An 18760-nucleotide genomic window follows, 5' to 3' on the forward strand; every position below is an offset into this window, starting at 1 on the left:
CCGGAAATTTCTTAGTATCATGAGAGAGAAGAAATTCAAGTCTTAAGCAGTTAGGAATGTTAGAATGAATTTAACATGTGTGATCACCTCAACTGTCTGGTAACTATGTCTCTCAAGATTACTCAGATCATTGATAAATACATTGATGAGGTACAGCCATGGCTGTCTTCTACATATTGAAAGTGAAGACAGATCATCGCCATTCAGTCAGAATCCCAACTTCAGTGGAATGATAGAAGTTTATGTAGCAGAGGCCAAGTGTGGTCCTAACCATGCCAGGATGGCTGAGCACAGTTATCTCAGTGGGTAGAAGTGGTTTGATGGCAGCAATTTTTAGTCGTGACTTACTGATCACCCTAGGGGCCCTACAAATGAGATAGATAGGCAGCTCACTAGAAACTCAGTCTGAGAATAGAGGTCTGACCTGAGACGTGATAATCATGGCCTCCCTACCAACTCCCAGACCAAAGTTGGCATATAGCTGCTGCTGCTGCTAAGTCGCATCAGTCATGTCCGACTCTGTGCGACCCCATAGACAGCAGCCCAGCAGACTCCCCCGTCCCTGGGATTCTCCAGGCAAGAACACTGGAGTGGGTTGCCATTTCCTTCTCCAATGCATGAAAGTGAAAAGTGAAAGTGAAGTCGCTCAGTCGTGTCCGACTCTTTGTGACTCGATGTACTGCAGCCTACCAGATCCCTCTGTCCATGGGATTTTCCAGGCAAGAGGAATGGAGTGGAGTGCCATTGCCTTCTCTGTAGCATATAGACCCAGAGCCTTTTGAGGGAAAGGGCATCTTTGTTTGCTCTCCCTGCAACTTTGGGTTCCTCCTTCTTTATTACAACAAAATTTCTGGAATCTTTATTCATCCTGGACCACAATTAAATACAAATTTTCAGTCAACCAATGGTCAATATCCTAGAAGTAAGACTGTGAAAGCATCACAAGTACATACTATAAATCTACCTCCCAATGCTGATAAAAAGGAACATTTTATGGGATAGAAAAAGATATCAGACCTTTCATTGAGTATTGATAATGGTTCTGAGATAGTATTAATCCATGGGGATCCAGTCACCATGGTAATTTACTGGTTCTTATGGGTTCTAGTGATAAACAGAATTTTGATCAATGTCCACTGCAGTTTTCTTGGAAGGTCCATGTATATATATTGTGGTTTTTTGTTTCCAATTCCTGAGTATAGAATTTATGTAAAATAACTCATATATATATAACTACATGTATATTCACGTATATTCAACGAGTAGCAGAATCCATACATGCCACAGTGTCTTTGGCACGTAGCTATTCTCCTTTTGAAAAACAGCTCTCGGTGTGCTATTAGACTCTAGAAGAGACTGAATATACCTGGAGGACCCAGATATACACATGGACTGAGTGCTGAGTTCATGCTTCTCATGAACTGAATGGTGTCTGATTTGCTAAGCCATAAATTAGGGTATATCTAGCAGTACACCATTATCACATGGAAGTGTAGTAGATGCCATAAGGTTTATGAAAGTCTATCTACTACATTTTTCCTTCAACCTAGCCCTCAGACCTCATGGGAAATTTCATATAACCTGAGAAAGAAAAATATACAAGTTTGTTAATAGACGGTTCCTCATACTATGTGGCTTAAGCCGAAGTGGACTGACTGCTGAAACATTGCAGATTTACTCAGGGTGTTATAGTAAGACAAGGGAGGAAGGAAATCCTTCCAAGGGACAGGCGATTTAGTGATACAGTCTAGTGGTGTACCTTGTGCAGAATGAAAGATGGCTGAATGTAGCATACATTTTGATTCATGGGCAACAGCCAATGGCTAGTGGGTTGAGAAATATAAGATTGGAGGATTTTTGACAAGGAAATTTGAAGAAGAGGTTTGTTGATGAAACTTTCAGATGGACCCAGAGACTGAGTCATGTGATCTTTTTATTTTCATTAAAAAAAATAAAACTTTATTAAGGTATGATCAATATGTAAAAAGCTGTACATATTTTATGTGTATAACTCAATGAGTTTGGGGATAAATGTATACTGCAAAGGCATTACCACCATCAACTCCCCGAAACATATCCATTACCTCCCAAAGTTTCCTCCCACCCCCTTTATCATCACCATCATCATTATTTTGTGGTAAGAATACTTAATATGAGGTTTGTTTCTTAGCAAATTTTAAGTATAACTGGGTCTCTGTAACAACCTAGACAGGTGGGAAAGGGTGGGAGGTAAGAGGGTGGTTCAAGAGGGAGAGGACATCTGTACACCCATGGCTAATTCAAGTTGATGTAAGGCAGAAATCAAACAAATATTGTAAATATCCTTCAGTTGAAACTAAATAAAATTTTAAAAGTGTATTAAGAACATATACTTAATATGTTCTCTTCTACTACTTTTTTTCATTTTAAACTATAGTTAGAAAAAGAAAAAATGCATAATCATTGGAACAAAGAATCTGGCAGAAATTTAAAGAAAAGACATATAATCAAAGAACATAGTGAGGTATAAAAAAGTGTTCTGTCTTTTTTGTATTTGTTTTTTTCCTGCATGTTGCTAAAGAGAGTTCCTCTACTGATAGATACATAAAGCATATAAAATTAACACTACAAAATACACAGTATTGATAGCTATAGGTACTAGTCTTACAGTAGATCTCCAGAGCTTATGTATCTTATTAATCTTGAGTCATATGTTCTCTACAACTGCCCTCCCAAAGGTCCTACTTTGGAGATGAAGTTCTCAAAATCATTAAACATCACAATCACTTGGTACATGGGAAAGACAATCTTCTTCCAGACACTCCAGCGTTTGCCCCTTGGGTTAAAGAGCAAAGTGGCTGTGGTTTCACAGGTGGAGGAGGTTCTACATCAGCTCAATGACATGACTTTTCTTCCACTACAGTTGATGTATAACTAAGTGTCTAAACTACCAGAAGCATAATAATGCCCAGGTGGTAGTTAGATTATATTAAGCCACTTCTGTCATAGAGAGGTCAGTGATTTTCCTCACTGGAAATGGATTGCTCAATCTGGATTTGGATTTGCCTTCTCTGCTTATTGTGTTTCTGCTAACTGTTTTAGTAACTAAATAGCTTATTCACAGTATCCAACACAATACCTTTTCTGGTTAAAGAACTAATTTTAGAGCAAAAGGAATAGATCTTCAGGTTCATACTTAGGAGGTTAACTGGTAATATCCGTTCAGAAGCAGTCACCCTTATGAAATGGTGGACTGGACCATCGAAGACTCAGTTATGGCAGCCCCTAAGAGATAACACTTTACAAGGTTGGAATACTGCTTTGTAGATGCGGTAGTTACTTGGAACCACTGACCAACATGTTTCTCTTATAGCTGGAATAACAGGGCCTGAGAACAAAGTAAGAGAGTAGGGAACGGTATCTCTATCACACCAAATGACCTATTTAGGAAATCTTGCTTCTCATTGCTTAACTTTGAGGCTCTCCTAGATTAGAGCTCTTCAGTATCTAGGAGAGGATTGCATCCCTCAGCAGATGCAAGAATTTAATTGGAATACGAGACCATCAACTGGCCATTTTAGGAAAAGGAGACTATTCTTACTTTATCTGCCATAATTGATCTTAATTATCAAGGGGGAGGTAGAGAGATGAGTATGCCTGGACTGTTAGTAATGCTCTTGAACACCTTCTAGGATTATTCATCTACGGCTAGAAAACTGCCCCTGATAGCTATGTTATGGAGGTTGTTTGAAAATACAGGTATGGAAAGTAGGTTGTATGTGGATGCCAGGTACATGAAAGTAGCTTTATAAACAAATATTTCAATCTTCTTCTAGAATCAAAGGCTGAAAAACTTAAAAACCTCATTTCCTAGCCTCCCTTGCAGGTAGGGTTCTGGACATGATTTAGAAGCATTTTTATGATACGTTGATTAGTGATTGAGTCACATGGGCAGAGAGGCAGGATGTAAAGCATCTGTTTTGTTTATATGGATAGGGAATGACAGAGGTTGCATGGTTCTGGTGTCATCTGCTAAAGACTCATCATTCAGAACGTGGCTTCCTGATTCAGTAGGTTCCTGAAGAAGAAGCTTTCCCGATCACAGCAGAAGCTGTTCGGCTTTGGGAGCTGTTCAGATTCAACCCCATTTCTTCTGATCTCCCAACAATTTTGTAAGCACTTAATTTCCTTCATCAAATCCTGTTCTGCTTCAAGTAACTAGAGTGGATTTTATTTTCTGCAGTTGAACCCTGTAGAATATATTTCCTTTCAGTTTGAAGATGTTAGTGAGATTTTTTTTTTCAGAAAAATTTCTTGTTACCTTCAATCATGCTGTATTATGCTCTTGAGAAGGTGAATTAAGTAGAGTACTGGCACCTTCTTTTAATTTAGTGCACATTTAGACAATGTTTCTCAAATGTTGTGCTCCTAGGTTAGGGCCCTATCTTGTTTATAGGATTGTTAGAGATTTCTTTACTAATTTTGTTTCTTTCTTTGAAAATTATTTTTCAATGGGGAAATAAGATATCTTTAATAATTCATTGCATTAAAAATCTTCAACTGATTTATTCTAAAATTATTTTAATTTCAAGCTCAGTTTACATTCTGTTGTTCAAGCTGGCAAGCTGTAACCATATCTTCCTTATCTATTTGGGGCTTCCTTGAATAGGAGAACAAATACACAGATCTGTCTAAAATATAAAAACATCATCTCAAATTATGTCAATGGGACAGACTTAAAAAAAGTAGGCCCAAGTGTTCAACTTCACAAAGAAAGGACAGTCCCAGTGTTTCTCAACCTTGGATGCACACAGAATAATCTTGGAAGATTCTAAAAAGTGTTCATGTGAGGACCACACCTCAGGCAAATTGAATCATCCTTTTAGGGATATGTATTTTTAAAAGCCTTTCCTACACGATTGTATGAGTCTGATCAGGCTGCTTTAATAAAATATCACAGACTAGGTGGTTTATGCATCAGGAATTTATTTTCTCCTAGTTCTGGAGGGTAGAAGTCCCAAGATCGAAGTGCTGTCAGCGTTGGTTTCCAGGAAGGCCTCTCTTTCTTAGCTTGTAGATGGCCACCTTCTCACTATACTTTCCCTCAACCTTCTTCTGTGCGCCTGAGGAGAAAAAGAATCTCTGATGTGTTCTTACCAGTCCAGTCAGATTAGGCAACCACCGCCCCCCCATCCCTGATGGCCTCACTTAGACTTAATTATGCCCTTAAAGGCCTATCTTTAAATACAGTCGTATTAGGGGGATAGAGCTTCACCATATATGTTTTGGGGGATACATTGCAGTCTATAGCAGTGATGATTGGCAACCACTGGTTTAGTGAAATCATTTGGTCGTGGAGACCGGATATTAGGACGTAGGAGAAAGCAGACAAGTCAAAAAGATATACCATGTTTAGTCTATGTGGCAACCTGGCCACTGCTGTTGGGTAAATGGACAGAAATAGTGCTAAATAGGGAAAGGTATCGGAAGGGTGCAGGAGTTGGTTAACCAGAACATTTAGTTTGAGTGGGATAGTAGGCTCAACTCCAATACAAACTGGCATAAGATGTTTAAGGCATTATATCCCAGAGTGGGTTACTCTTGTAACCCACTTGTCTAGCTCTGTGTGTGCTTAGTGGCTCAGTCGTGTCCGACTGCGACCCCATGGACTGCAGCCCGCCAGGCTCCTCTGTCCATGGGGATTCTCCAGGTAGGAATACTGGAGTGGGTTGCCATGCCCTCCTCCAGGGGATCTTGCCAACCCAGGGATTGAACCCAGGTCTCTCACATTGCAAGCAAATTCTTTACCATCTGAGCCACCAGGGAGGCCCAAGAATACTGGAGTGGGTAGTCTACCCCTTCTCCAGGGGATCTTCCCGACCTAGGTCTCGAACCCGGGTCTCCTGCATTGCAGGTGGATTCTTTACCAGCTGAGCTACCAGGGATGCCTATGTCATGAAGCCTGAAGGAAGTAACAAGAGTTTGAGAATCAGGGTCCAACTTCAGTGATGGGAGCAATAGGAAGTTGATGTGTGGTTCTGTGAACTGGCTTTCAGGACAAAGTTCTTGACCTTGCCTGAAAATTGAAAAGTATTCAGTAAGTCTTGAGTCCTCAAAAGACAGCCAAGGCATACCTGGAGAGAGAGCCTGAAGGAAATGAAATCAGTCCCCGTGGTTAACTGATGTGGAACTAGGTGACTATTGTTAAATATTTGTTGGTGGAGTGAAGAATTCTTTTTATTTTTATTTATTTATTTTTAATTAGTTTATTTTCTATTTTTTAACTTTACAATATTGTATTTGTTTTGCCATACATTGACATGAATCCACCATGGGTGTACATGTTTTCCCCTTCCAGAACCGCCCTTCCACCTCCCTCCCCATCCCATCCCTCCGGGTCATCCTGGTGCACCAGCCCCGAGCACCCTGTATCATGCATTGAACCTGGACTGGCGATTTGTTTCACATATGATAATTTACATGCTTCCATGCCATTCTCCCGTATCATCCCGCCCTCGCCCTCTTCCATAGAGAGACACAGATAAATAGAACAGTATTAAGAATTCCTTTTTAAATCTTTGAAATGGCTTTCATTGGTTTAGCATTTAGAGCAGTGGTTCTCAAACTTGAGCAAACATCAGGATCACCTGGAGTTGTTGTCAAGCATGGACTGCTTGGCCTCATCCCCAAAGTTTCTCATACAGGGGTGGAGCCAAAGAATTTGCACTTATAACAAGTTTTCAAGTGATACTGGTGCTGTTAGTTTGGACACCACTTTGAGAATCACTGATCCTGTTGGCGTGTTGTAGATATTTTATTTTTCATGTGAACATTCTAAAATGTACATCTGCTTCATACTGCATGCTTGTCTCTGTAAATTTTTTCTTTTTCTTTTGAATAAATAGTTAAGTGGCAAAACTCAGAGAAGGCAGGAGAGTAACTTTTAAAAATAGGAGACAGGGTACTATATAGATGCTTGCTAAATCCATCCTAGGAGCTTCTGAGTAACTGGGAAGAATCTTCCAGATAACACTCAACTAGGAAGTTATGTTTCTCTCTTGAGACTTCCCTGGTGGTCCAGTGGTTAAGACTCTGACTTCCAATGCATGGGGTGCAGGCTTGATCCCTGGTTGGGAGACTAAGCCCCACATGCTGTGGGGTGAGGCCAAAAATTAAAAATAAAGTCATTATTCCACTATTTTAAAAAAAGTGATGACTTTCAAAAAAAATAAAAAAGAAGTTATTATTGTTTCTACCTAAAGCTAGGGAAGTCAATAGAACTTTTCCCATCTCAGCAGTGGCAGCATGTTTTAGCAGAGTTTACAAGCACTGTTTAGAGTATATATTATGAGAATTATTTGATATGAGTTAACTGGTGTTTGCCTAGCCTCTAGTCCCCTTTTTCACCTCTAAACCACCAAAAGTAGATTCCTTTTAAGGGAAGGTTAAGGGTTCAGGGAAGGCAAGTTTGGAAAAAGAGGATAAAAAGAATGAGATTAGTTTTGTTAGTTTAAGAGTTTAAAGAAGAGGAGACAAGACTCAGGGTATGTACTGACGAACGAGCTAGTCTGCCCTGTGCATGTGCACGGCTGCTCTAGTCACCTGGCTTAGATTTAAAACATTACTGGATGGTTTTCCGATAGATGACAGAAGAGGAGGAAAGGGCTTTTTCTGGACTTGCATGAAGTCTGCATTTGGGCTAGCAGACTCCCAACAGGTTCTCAGGTTAGGGAAGAGAGGTGAGACAAAAAGCAGTGTAGAATGCGGTGTGATGTCCAGATGCCCGAGTCCCATTTCTGGGAGTGCTCTTATACTAGTTCTGCTGCTCAGAAGTTGCCAAGTCAACGATTCAAGAGGAGGACCAATGAGAGGGCCTCCTCTTAGGCTCCAGAGCTGAGCGGGACTAGAGGACCGACCCAAATTACTGCTCTGGGGCAGCCTACCAGCAGAGGGTGTCCAGAGTGACTAAGCATTACACAGCTTATGTCTTCCACCATCTCGCCTACAGATTGTCCTGTGTCTGAGTCACACTGTCATGCCACTCATGTCTGACAGCTTGTTTACTAATTTTCTGGGTGTTGAGAATGTGAGACCTTAGGCTGCCCATATTCAGAGTCATCAAGTGAGTGGGAGGAACATCCTGTGTGAATCTTTGGTCTTCTCAGAGCCACTGTTCTCAGCCTGTGACGATGCCCCTGTGCAACACCCATGCACACTGTCAGCTACAAGAGGGCCCTGGACATTCAGTAGAGCAAGGGGGTGAAAGACACACCGTGCTTCTATCATTGGGCAGCGCCGGGGCACATCAGTATTTTCCAAGAAAGGCACAGAGAAGAGGGGTGGTCTTTGTTATATACACAGAGAGCTACATTGCTAGCACTTTGGCATTTCATTCATTGATCTAACAGCAAAGAGGATAGAAATAGAAATATTCAGGTTCAATTGGAGTACAGGTCATGTACTGACCTTTGCGTGATTGTAGACACATCACATTCATGAGAGTACACATTTATCAAACATGCTTATTACATGCTAGACACAATGCCCCAAGCCTTTTATAAGTATCATCTCATTAAATTTTCCAGCCACCCCATAAGGTATGCATTTTAGTTTTCTCAAATGTGGGAGAACTGAGGTTTAGGTCATGTAATCCACCTAAAGTCATACAGCTGGGGAATGGTGGGGCCAGACTTCAGGTCTGCCTGACTCCAGAGAACAACGTCACACTGACTCAGCAGCATATAGTTATGCAATTATTATATTCCAGTAGATTCAAAGGTATGACCAATATGCCCTGATGAATGTTCATGTGAGAGGGACACAGACAAGAGTGGGAAGTGGGAGTAGAAAAGGAGGTTACAAGTCCAGAAGATGGAAGGACAGAGTGAGATGGAGAAGAACCAAACCCAGTACCATACTGTGGCTACTCACAGCTGAAGTTATCAATGATGTCCTAATACAGCCCATAAGATGCTTCACACACACACACACACACACACACACACACACACACAGGATTCCATTGTCAAATACTAGATGCTGCAGAGGCTAGTTGCTTCTTAAAGATGCACATATAATAAATTAGCTTATTACCAGGACCTGTTTAATGTTAGTTTTACCCAACATTTTTCCAAAACATATTTGGCTGTAGATCTCTTCTATAGGTAACAACAAATTTCCCAGAACCGTCTACCTGGCCTAGTGAAATGAGATTAGTTGTCAACTTCAGCAACACACTCAGGTGATATCAGAGTATTATCTTTGGTTATTGTATTGCATTTAATGTTTTTATTTTTAAATTTACGTTTAGGCTCCTGACTAGTTTACTATAAATAGTTTGTTCTGAGATGAGTTATTTTAACTGTTTCTTGTATTGTTTCTATAATACTTAAACAATATCTTAAAGTATTTGTAAATAGAAATACATTTAGGGTCCCAGTGCCATTTGAAATATTATTCTGATACCACAGTTGGGTGAAATAAGGTCAGATGGGAAAGGTATGACTTTGTAGCCAGATTGACCTGAAACTGAAATAAAGTGTAGAGATGTTGGTGTGACCTAATTATGGGTATAAAAAGGATTGTCATTCAGGTGTTCTCCAGGTATTAAATATTTTAACTGAAATTAAAAAGAAATGGTACAACTTCCCACTATACAGAATTCATATAAGGAAAATATGAACTTTTATGTAATAGCCGATGGAAGAAACTGAATGAACTTTTTTGGCCAACTCAGTAGATAAGGAAGTAAACAAAACCTAGAACATAGGATACTCTTGCTATCATCTCTCTAGCACTTTCCTTTAAGGATCTGCTTCTCATCCTCCCCACATTTTTCCTGTATGTGGTGTCATTTTATTATAGCACTGGGGTCAAACTAGCTGAGTCAATACTTCAGTGAGATTTAAATAAGTTTATTATGTAATAATTTTAAAGGTCAAGACTTGCAAGAATTGTATAAAAAACACCCATATCCTTTTTATACCCATCATGCAGATTGAATCACTTTTACTATGGTGCTGCATTTGCTTCTCTCCTTGTGGTTGTGCACACCTATTCATTTTTCTGAAAACTAGATATCCGCACGCATAGGTTGGGCTTACCTGATAGCTCAGTTGGTAAAGAATCCACCTCAGTTGGTAAAGAATGTAGGAGACCTGAGTTCGACTCCTAGGTCAGGAAGATCCATTGGAGAAGGGATAGGCTATCCACTCCGGTATTCCTGGGCTTCCCTTGTGGCTCAGCTGGTAAAGAATCCACCTGCAATGCAGGAGATCTGGGTTCAATACCTGGGTTGGGAAGATCTCCTGGAGAAGGGAAAGGCTACCCACTCCAATATTCTGTCCTGGAGAATTCCATGGATGGTACAGTCCATGGGGTTACGAAGAGTTGAACATGATTGAGAGACTTTCACTTTCACTTTTCACATGCATATAAATATGTATATATATGTATATATATATAAATCTATTTTACCCTGTGTAAAATAAATAGCCATTGGGAAGCTGCTGATAGCATGGGAGCTCAGCTCGGTGTCCTGTGGGATGGATATCACTGGAATGCTTTCTGTTACACTCTGGACGTTCAAGGACGGTGGCTACTTTCACACCGATGGTTGCACTCTGCAAGTATTTGTTGCAGAGCCTTGAATGGGTACCAGCGGCTCCGCACACAAATCTTCCGCCTGGCTGACTGGATGCTGTACCTTGGGTTTTCCTGGGCACCAGGGAGAATCTGCCCACGGTAACAAAAATGGCCAACCTCTCTTTTCTCAAGGCCTGATGGGCACGCTCTCATTTCCACTGGTACAGCCATTTGGCCACTGTCTTTACCCCTTAACTGGCCTGGAGGATGTTATAGCACACTGAGAAGCCCTTGCCATACTCCCCCAGCAAGCCTCAAATGTCATCCGGGAAAGCCTGTCCTCCCTGAACACTGAGGTATCTCTGTTGAGAAAAACCGTCCTACAAAATAGGAAGGGCCTTGTAAAGAAGCTCCTGTGTCATTACCCAAATAGAACATTGTATGGTCATACCCGATGCGTCTGCTAATTTATCATCTTTATTAAATCACATGCGGACACAAATGAACACCCTGAATGACCTGGTCTTCTATCTAAGGGACTTAATAAATCGGTGGTTCAGATCCTGGGGCTTTTGGTGGAAAAAATCATTACTTACGTTAAAAATCATTATTTTAGTCTGTATTTTCTCTTGCATGTGCCTCTGTGGTTACTATGATATCTGCCTCCAGTGCAGCCAAATAGCCCCCAGATGAGCCACTTCCATGCTGGTGGAACCCCTTGCTGAGTGCTCAGGACACATTGTAAAAGAGGAGGCTTATTCAATTGTAGAGCTGGTCCTGAGGGGTGGAGTATTGGAGGAGCTTATGGAGAGAATGTGATTGCTAGTTGAACTATGCAAACTGGACCCGGATAACCCAAGGCTCCTCACTCCCTCCCCTGTCCTTGGAATGTATGTTCTGCCCGTCATTTCCAAGTAAAAGCCATTTTCAAGGACATAGCCTTGAGAGAGCAATGTGTTGTTGAGACCATCTAGAATAGACTGTATATGTGATTGAACCCAATTAAGGTCACTGCCTGGTAGTTCAGTTGGTAAAGAATCTGCCTGCAATGCAGGAGATCCCAGCTGGATTCCTGGGTCAGAAAGAGCCCCCAGAGAAGGGATAGGCTACCCACTCCGGTAGGTATTCTTGGCCTTTCCTGGTGGCTCAGCTGGTAAAGAATCTGCCTGCAATGTGGGAGGCCTGGGTTTGATCCCTGGATTGGGAAGATCCCTGGAGGAGGGCATGGCAGCCCACTCTTGCCTGGAGAATCCCCAAGTACAGAGGAGCCTGGCGGGCTACAGTCCATGGGGCTGCAAAGAGTTGGACAGGACTGAGTGACTAAGCAGACACACATATCAGCTTTTAAGATTCTGGAGGACAGGCGCAGACGTCTACTCATCTTATGGCCATTCAAGACAAGCCTTGCATGTAAGTTCCCTTGTTTGTTAACTTTGCCACCTACCGAATGGTCTTCTTTCTTTGGTCTCTTCTTGCTCTCAGAGCCTGGGGGTCAGTTTCAGATTTCACCCAGGAAGTTCCCAAGGGTGTGACACCTATCAAGGTGCTGTGGGTCTGCCTCAAATGGCTTACCCTCTGTACCCTCTGAAATACGGCTGGTCTGAGAAGGCTGGCTTTGGTCAGCCTGAGTGACTCTGCAGTTGAGGCAGACCCTAAAGGAGCTGATAGTTGGAGGCTGTCTACTGATACCCTCCCTATAGTCCTTCTGAATGGCTCATCTCCGTGTCTACCACACCAGTGTACTCAAAAAGTCAGTGATATGTATTTCTATGAGTAAACATAAGCTGTCCTTAGTTAGTTAAAATCAATTGTGTGCATTAATGTCGTGGTATGTTTTTTCCTAAAGAGCTGTTATTAAATTTATGATGCATGCACAGCTAATGTCATTTTAAAATGGAAAAAATACAGCAATTGAGATTGAGTCATCAAATGAAAAGTGGTCATTAGCTTGTTTGAAAATTTCCTGTCCTATTCCATTTATTTAATGGAATATAAAAGAACTTTGGAAACTTTATGTTCTCATTCTAAGGAAATGAGAGTAACAAAACCCAAATGGTCATTTTGGTATTTTGACACCAAGGTTCTTGTGGATTTATTTAAAAGAATGAGTTGAATAATACCTCACAGAGAGGCAGAATGCATGCAAGAAGAACAAGATAAATAATGTAAAATAAAAGTTTTTTTTTCCAGTGGTAAGGAAGCTTGGACAGTCTAATACATCATGGCGACAAGTGAGAGGTGATAACAATAAAAGATATTCTTGGAATGGATATTCCCACAATTCAAGTGACTGGCCTTAGTCCAGGTCTTTATTTCTAGGTCTTAAAAATAATATGTGTCTGAGCATCACCCTAGTTTTTTTTTTATTGGAAATTGCTACAACTAAAGACAGATATGATTGGAATTCGGAAGGCAGCATTTATCACTGCTAAATTGGATTGCTTGTATTTATAGTGCTATCAAAAGTACTAAACATGGAAGGTTTCCGCTTCCAACAATTCTACAATATTGTATGTTAGCTTAAAACATATGAGATGAGGCACTTTTGAGACTTGATTTTATAAATATAGCTTGGCAAATATATATTGTACCTGGAAATCTGCTACCAAGAGGCCTAACTAATTCAGGTCATTCAGTGGCATTTATCTAGGGATAAACACAGGCATTTAGAAGAGGAAATAAATAACTACAATAAAAATGCTTTGAACTACAGTCTAGCAAAACTGACCAATAGGGATAAAATTATGAAATTCTATAAATATTATCATAGGTTAAAGATACATGATAAATTCTACATGTGTAGTAAAGACTAAATGCCGAAATGTTTTCTACAAAACTAGGTTTATAGGATGCCATGAAGAGGTGTGGGCTTAGACAATGAATAAGATTTTTTCTCCTTTAAAAAATGAATATTTTATACTACATAGCTGCCTGAAACTTCAGCTATTGAACTGTGCCCCAAATGTGTAAAATGATTAACTATCATCAACCAGCAATCGTTAATTTTAGACCTATGAAAGGAAAATAAACAAATACAAGGAAATACTTAGAACTGTGTTCTAACCTTACTCCATATTGAATTTTATCAACGTGAGCTTCAAGAGATATACTGCAGTCATTGACAGGGGAAAAGATCCCATTGCCTTCTTTTGTAAAGGGAAAAACAGAGATGACTTGTGGAATAAGTCTGGGGGCTATAATTGCCAAATATAGAAATAAAGTGTTAAATAGTTTTCTGAAGATGGTTGTTAACATCCATTTCAGAAAAGTTATATGATGTCAAGCACCATTAATAGAAATGTTTACCCCCTTGCTTTGATAAATTTGCCTCACTGACTTGATCCAGAAACTTTTTTGATTAGTTTATGCTTCTAAGTTGAAAAATATATAGAAATATTTATTTTGGCTTGAGACTTCCCCAGTGGCTCAGTGGGTAAAGAATCCTCCTGCCGGTATAGAAGATGTGGGCTCCATCTCTGGGTTGGGAAGATCCCCTGGGGGAGGAAATGGTGACCCACTCCAGTATTCTTGCCTGGAGAATTCCATGGACAGAGGAGCCTAGTGGACTACAGTCCATGAGGTCACAAAGAGTTGGACATGACTGAGCACACAGTTATTTTGACTTAGTTTATCAGAATGGTGCTGTCAGTAGACTACTGTACTATATATTGGGAAATTCAGGCTCAGATACTGAATCATCAGACAATATACTGCTGTCATAAATAATATTTATAATAATAGTAATAGCAACAGCATTGACAATATGAAACCCCAAATTTAAAATGATATCATGATGTCATTATACATTGATATTTAATAATGATAATAATGATAATTAATGCACTGGTTTAGAACTATAAAAACTGATTTTAAAAACGTTCAATAGGCCATGCAAATGAAACTAATAACATAAAAGAGTTTAGTCTTATAACTGTTCTAAATAGAAACATCTCAGAAACTGAGGGGAACAAAATTAATTTAGCCTGTGGGTTTGACACAAGATTTGATAAGAGATGAAAATTGAGGAATATCTAAATAGAGGTAGTTATCTTGCAGTGACTCTGCAGTTGAGGCAGACCCTAAAGGAGCTGATGGTTGGTTTCAGAGTGGTTTCAGAATGGCTAGTGGAGTGGTTTCAGAATGGCTAATGAGAAATCTGGAGCTTCCTTATAGCTCAGTCAGTAAAGAATCTGCCTGCAATGCAGGAGACCCAGGTTCGATTCCTGGGTCGGGAAGGTCCCCTGGAGAAGGAAATGGCAACCCACTCCAGAATTCTTGCCTGGAGAATCCCATGACAGAGGAACCTGGAGGGCTACAGTCCTTGGGGTCACCAGAGTTGGACATGACTTAGCGACTAACACACCTGGAAAATAATCACACTTCAACATCAGTTTACAAAGTTACTACTTTTGCATACTTGTCACAAACAGGATATTTCTAACCCCATTGGAAGATATTATAATGTGTTTGGCCAGTACTGTTAAACTGACTTTAGAACATATTTATCTGAACTACAAAAACAAATATAAATGATAAATGCAGGGCAAGAAATAATAGAAAAATGTTTCTCTCAAATAAGCAAAAGAAATCCTTTTGAGACTACTTATCATAAGAAATTGACCACAGATATAATTTCTACTAACTGAAGATATATATTAAGCCACAATGTGGAAGGCTCCCAAATGTCACTGAAACAATATGGCCTTGAGAAGAGATGAATTAGACAGATGGAACCATGCAAATGTCACCTATTGGAAATCTGAACAGGAGGTGACTGATGCAATAATAGCAGCTTGTAACCAGGTTCTGACTTATTGCAGATTTCTGGTACAGGAAGTTCATAACAATACTTGGAGGTGGTGCAGGATAAATCAGGCAAATACTGTATTTAAGAAGACTTGAAAAGAAGTAGCAATTGTAAATAGCATGGTTTTGGAGTCATTAAGATTTAGATCAATAACATTTTACATAGTTTCTATAAATCGTAGGCATCAGTTTTGTTACAGAAGATTTGTCTTCTTGAGAGAGAATTATCTCCATTGTTGAGATTCATGGATGTTAATAATTATTGAGGAATAGATAATTAAACTATTATAGAGTTTATTTGCTTTTGTGTGTGTGTGTTAGTCACTTGATCATGTCTGGCTCTTTGTGACCCCATGGACCATAGCCCACCAGGCTCCTTATTTGCCTTTAGGTACTTCATTTTCCATCCAACCCACCACCCGCCCACACCACCTTAACTTTTTCCAGTTCCATGTTTTTGCTAATGCTCTCTGATTTTTATGGAATCTCTACCTCCCCATTTCTACATATCCAAATCTTACCTTCACATGCCTTTGCGTGCTACTTTTTTTTTTTTTTCTCCATGAAGACATTTCTAATCATCCCTAGCCAGATATTATCTCTTCCTTGTCTGAAATTTACAGTCATAATTCACTTATGGTTCTTTTGCTTTTGACCTCGTATTATGGCTCATTATGCATGTATACTGGGGCTTCGCAGGTGGTGCAGTGGTAAAGAATCCACCTGCAAATGCAGGAGACTCCACCCGTGGGTTGGGAAGATCCCTTGGAATAGGAAATGGCAACCCACTCCAGTATTCTTGCCCGGAAAATTCCATGGACAAAGGAGCCTGGCGGGCTATGGTCCATGGGGTTGCAAAGAGTTGGACATGACTGAGCAACTGAGCACAAGCATATGCACTTATTTTATTTCCTTATAAAAATATAAATTTGTCAGGGGAAGAATTTAATCTGAATCATTCCTATTTTCTCTTCAGCAGCTAACAATATCTTGTACTTATAGTAAGCATTTGCTAACTGATTGGACAAATCATAGTCTAATTTCCAGATGATTAATAAACTAAGAAATATGATTGCATCTACTCATAATTCTTCTAGTTACTTCTAGGATTTATAAAGGTCCCTGACATTTGTTTTTTTGTGTTAGGTTGTGCTTGCTTTCCATGTAGTTCATGGTGGCACATTAATACTAAAGGTCCGTCTAGTCAAGGCTGTGGTTTTTCCAGTGGTCAAGTATGGATGTGAGAGTTGGACGGTGAAGAAAGCTGAGCGCCGAAGAATTGATGCTTTTGAACTGTGGTGCTGGAGAAGACTCTTGAGAGTCCCTTGGACTGCAAGGAGATCCAACCAGTCCATCCTAAAGGAGTTCAGTCCTGAGTGTTCATTGGAAGGACTGATGTTGAAGCTGAAACTCCAATACTTTGGCCACCTCATGTGAAGAGTTGACTCATTGGAAAAGACCCTAATACTGGGAAGGATTGGGGGCAGGAGGAAAGGGGACGACAGAGGATGAGATGGTTGGATGGCATCACCAACTCGATGGACATGGGTTTGGGTAAACTCCAGGAGCTGGTGATGGATAAGGAGGCCTGGCGTGCTGCGATTAATGGGGTCACAAAGAGTTGGACACGACTGAGAGACTGAACTGAACTGAACACTCATGCCTTCATTCTAAAGTTTATTTGTTCTTTTGTTAGCTTCAGCTTGTGCAAACATGCATCAGGGTACTAAGTTGTATCTTTTTAAAAAAGTTAGTCCCTAGAGGCCAGTTGAATTTTTAAAGCAGTTTACATGCTTTTAGGTCAAATAGGGCATGCAAAAACATTTGTGTCACCTGTATATTATTTTTTTTTTTAAAGCATTGAATAGTTGCCAACATTTTAATGTTGGAAGAATTCACATTTTTAGAACTGCACCAGATTTTTGGCTTTTCTTGAAAAATTAAATCTGACAATATTCTGTCCCCATTTTTTTCAGAGAAAATCTCTTTAATTTGCATTTGGGGACATGGAATGCTTTCCAGTTTTGGACAGCTCCCTTTAGATCCCTCTCACTCACTTATGTTCTTTATTTGGCCATTTTATGTCTCTCAGTTCATAATTCCTATTTTAAAGCTTCTTTTGAAAAGATAGGGTGTGGCAGAGACTACTAGCTATTCACTAAAATTGGTTTCTTTGTCCTGTGCATGGAATTAGATTATTTTTCCTGGCTTCCTTTGCAGTTAAGTGCAGTCATGAGATTGAGTTTAGCCAAGGAATGAAGTTGAAGGAATATGTGCCACTTTCCAGCCTATTCCATGCAGACTTTCCATGCAGACGTCTCCACTGTCTTTCTCCTTCTGATAACTGGATGCAAATGACATGAGGCCTTATGTATTAGTACAGTCACAAAGTTGGAGAAGCCTGGGTCCTTCAGTGACTGACTATAGGAGAGCAGACCTACTGGACTGCTATGGCCCTGTTATGAGAGCAAGAAATGAGCCTCTTTGGTTTGTAGTTGTTGTTTTTTTAAAATTTTTAAACTTTAATTAAATCCAAGAGATTGAAAAATATAATGACATTTTTCTAGAATTGTACTGCAAATTCTTGTCTTTTATTTTACAATTGTTGGAATCATACATGGGTTTATGGTTTGAAGTAGAACCAAAGAAGACATATATTTTCTCTGGTAAAACTATTCATTTAGGTCTCTTTGTGATAGTGGTTAGCCTGGCCTAGATAATTCAGTACTCTAATGACTTGGTAACTAACTGTTCATGGCAGCTGATGCTTGGTAAGCAATGTCAAGTAGGAAGTTAAAGACTGAAAATGAATGACTCATCTTTTCTGGTGGTGCAGCTGGTTCTGAGTGCCTGAATTACTGCGCCTTGTAGATTATGTTTGGTAGTAGAAAGGAGTGAGCAAGAGAAATTGTGGGTCATTCCTGACTTTTATTTTTTTTTAATTTATTTATTTATCTATTTTTTTACTTTACAATATTGTATTGGTTTTGCCATACATTGACATGAATCCGCCATGGGTGTGCATGTGTTCCCCATCCTGAACCCTCTTCCCACCTCCGTCCCCATCCCATCCCTCTGGGTAATCCCAGTGCACCAGCCCCGAGCACCCTGTATCATGCATCAAATGTGGACTGGCGATTTGTTTCACATATGATAATTTACATGCTTCAATGCCATTCTCCCATATCATCCCACCCTCGCCCTCTCCCATAGAATCCAAAATATAGTTCTATACATCTGTGTCTCTTTTGCTGTCTCGCATACAGGGTTCCTGACTTTTAAAATGCTTTCTACTCAGAGAAGTCCTATCAATTAGCATCATTACAAACCTTTACTGAGCACCTAGGTTAGTGCTTTAAGTTCATCTCTAAGGTCAGTAGAATGATTTTGA

The 18760-nt window shown here is 40.0% G+C and overlaps 1 long non-coding RNA gene across 1 annotated transcript; it reads right to left on the bottom strand.

The window, feature by feature from the left end:
- Positions 1-4948: 4948 nt before the first annotated feature.
- Positions 4949-14097, bottom strand: LOC145503756 (uncharacterized). The gene is made up of 3 exons (XR_014051727.1): positions 13628-14097; positions 10083-10239; positions 4949-5102 (listed from the first exon to the last, which is right to left on the bottom strand). It is a non-coding gene; the product is annotated as an uncharacterized LOC145503756 (long non-coding RNA).
- Between the last annotated feature and the right edge of the window lie 4663 nt (positions 14098-18760).

The sequence above is a fragment of the Giraffa tippelskirchi genome, chromosome 4 (assembly GCF_054371585.1).
Source record: "Giraffa tippelskirchi isolate mGirTip1 chromosome 4, T2T-mGirTip1v1.2.pri, whole genome shotgun sequence".
In the NCBI taxonomy this organism is placed as follows: Eukaryota; Metazoa; Chordata; class Mammalia; order Artiodactyla; family Giraffidae; genus Giraffa; species Giraffa tippelskirchi.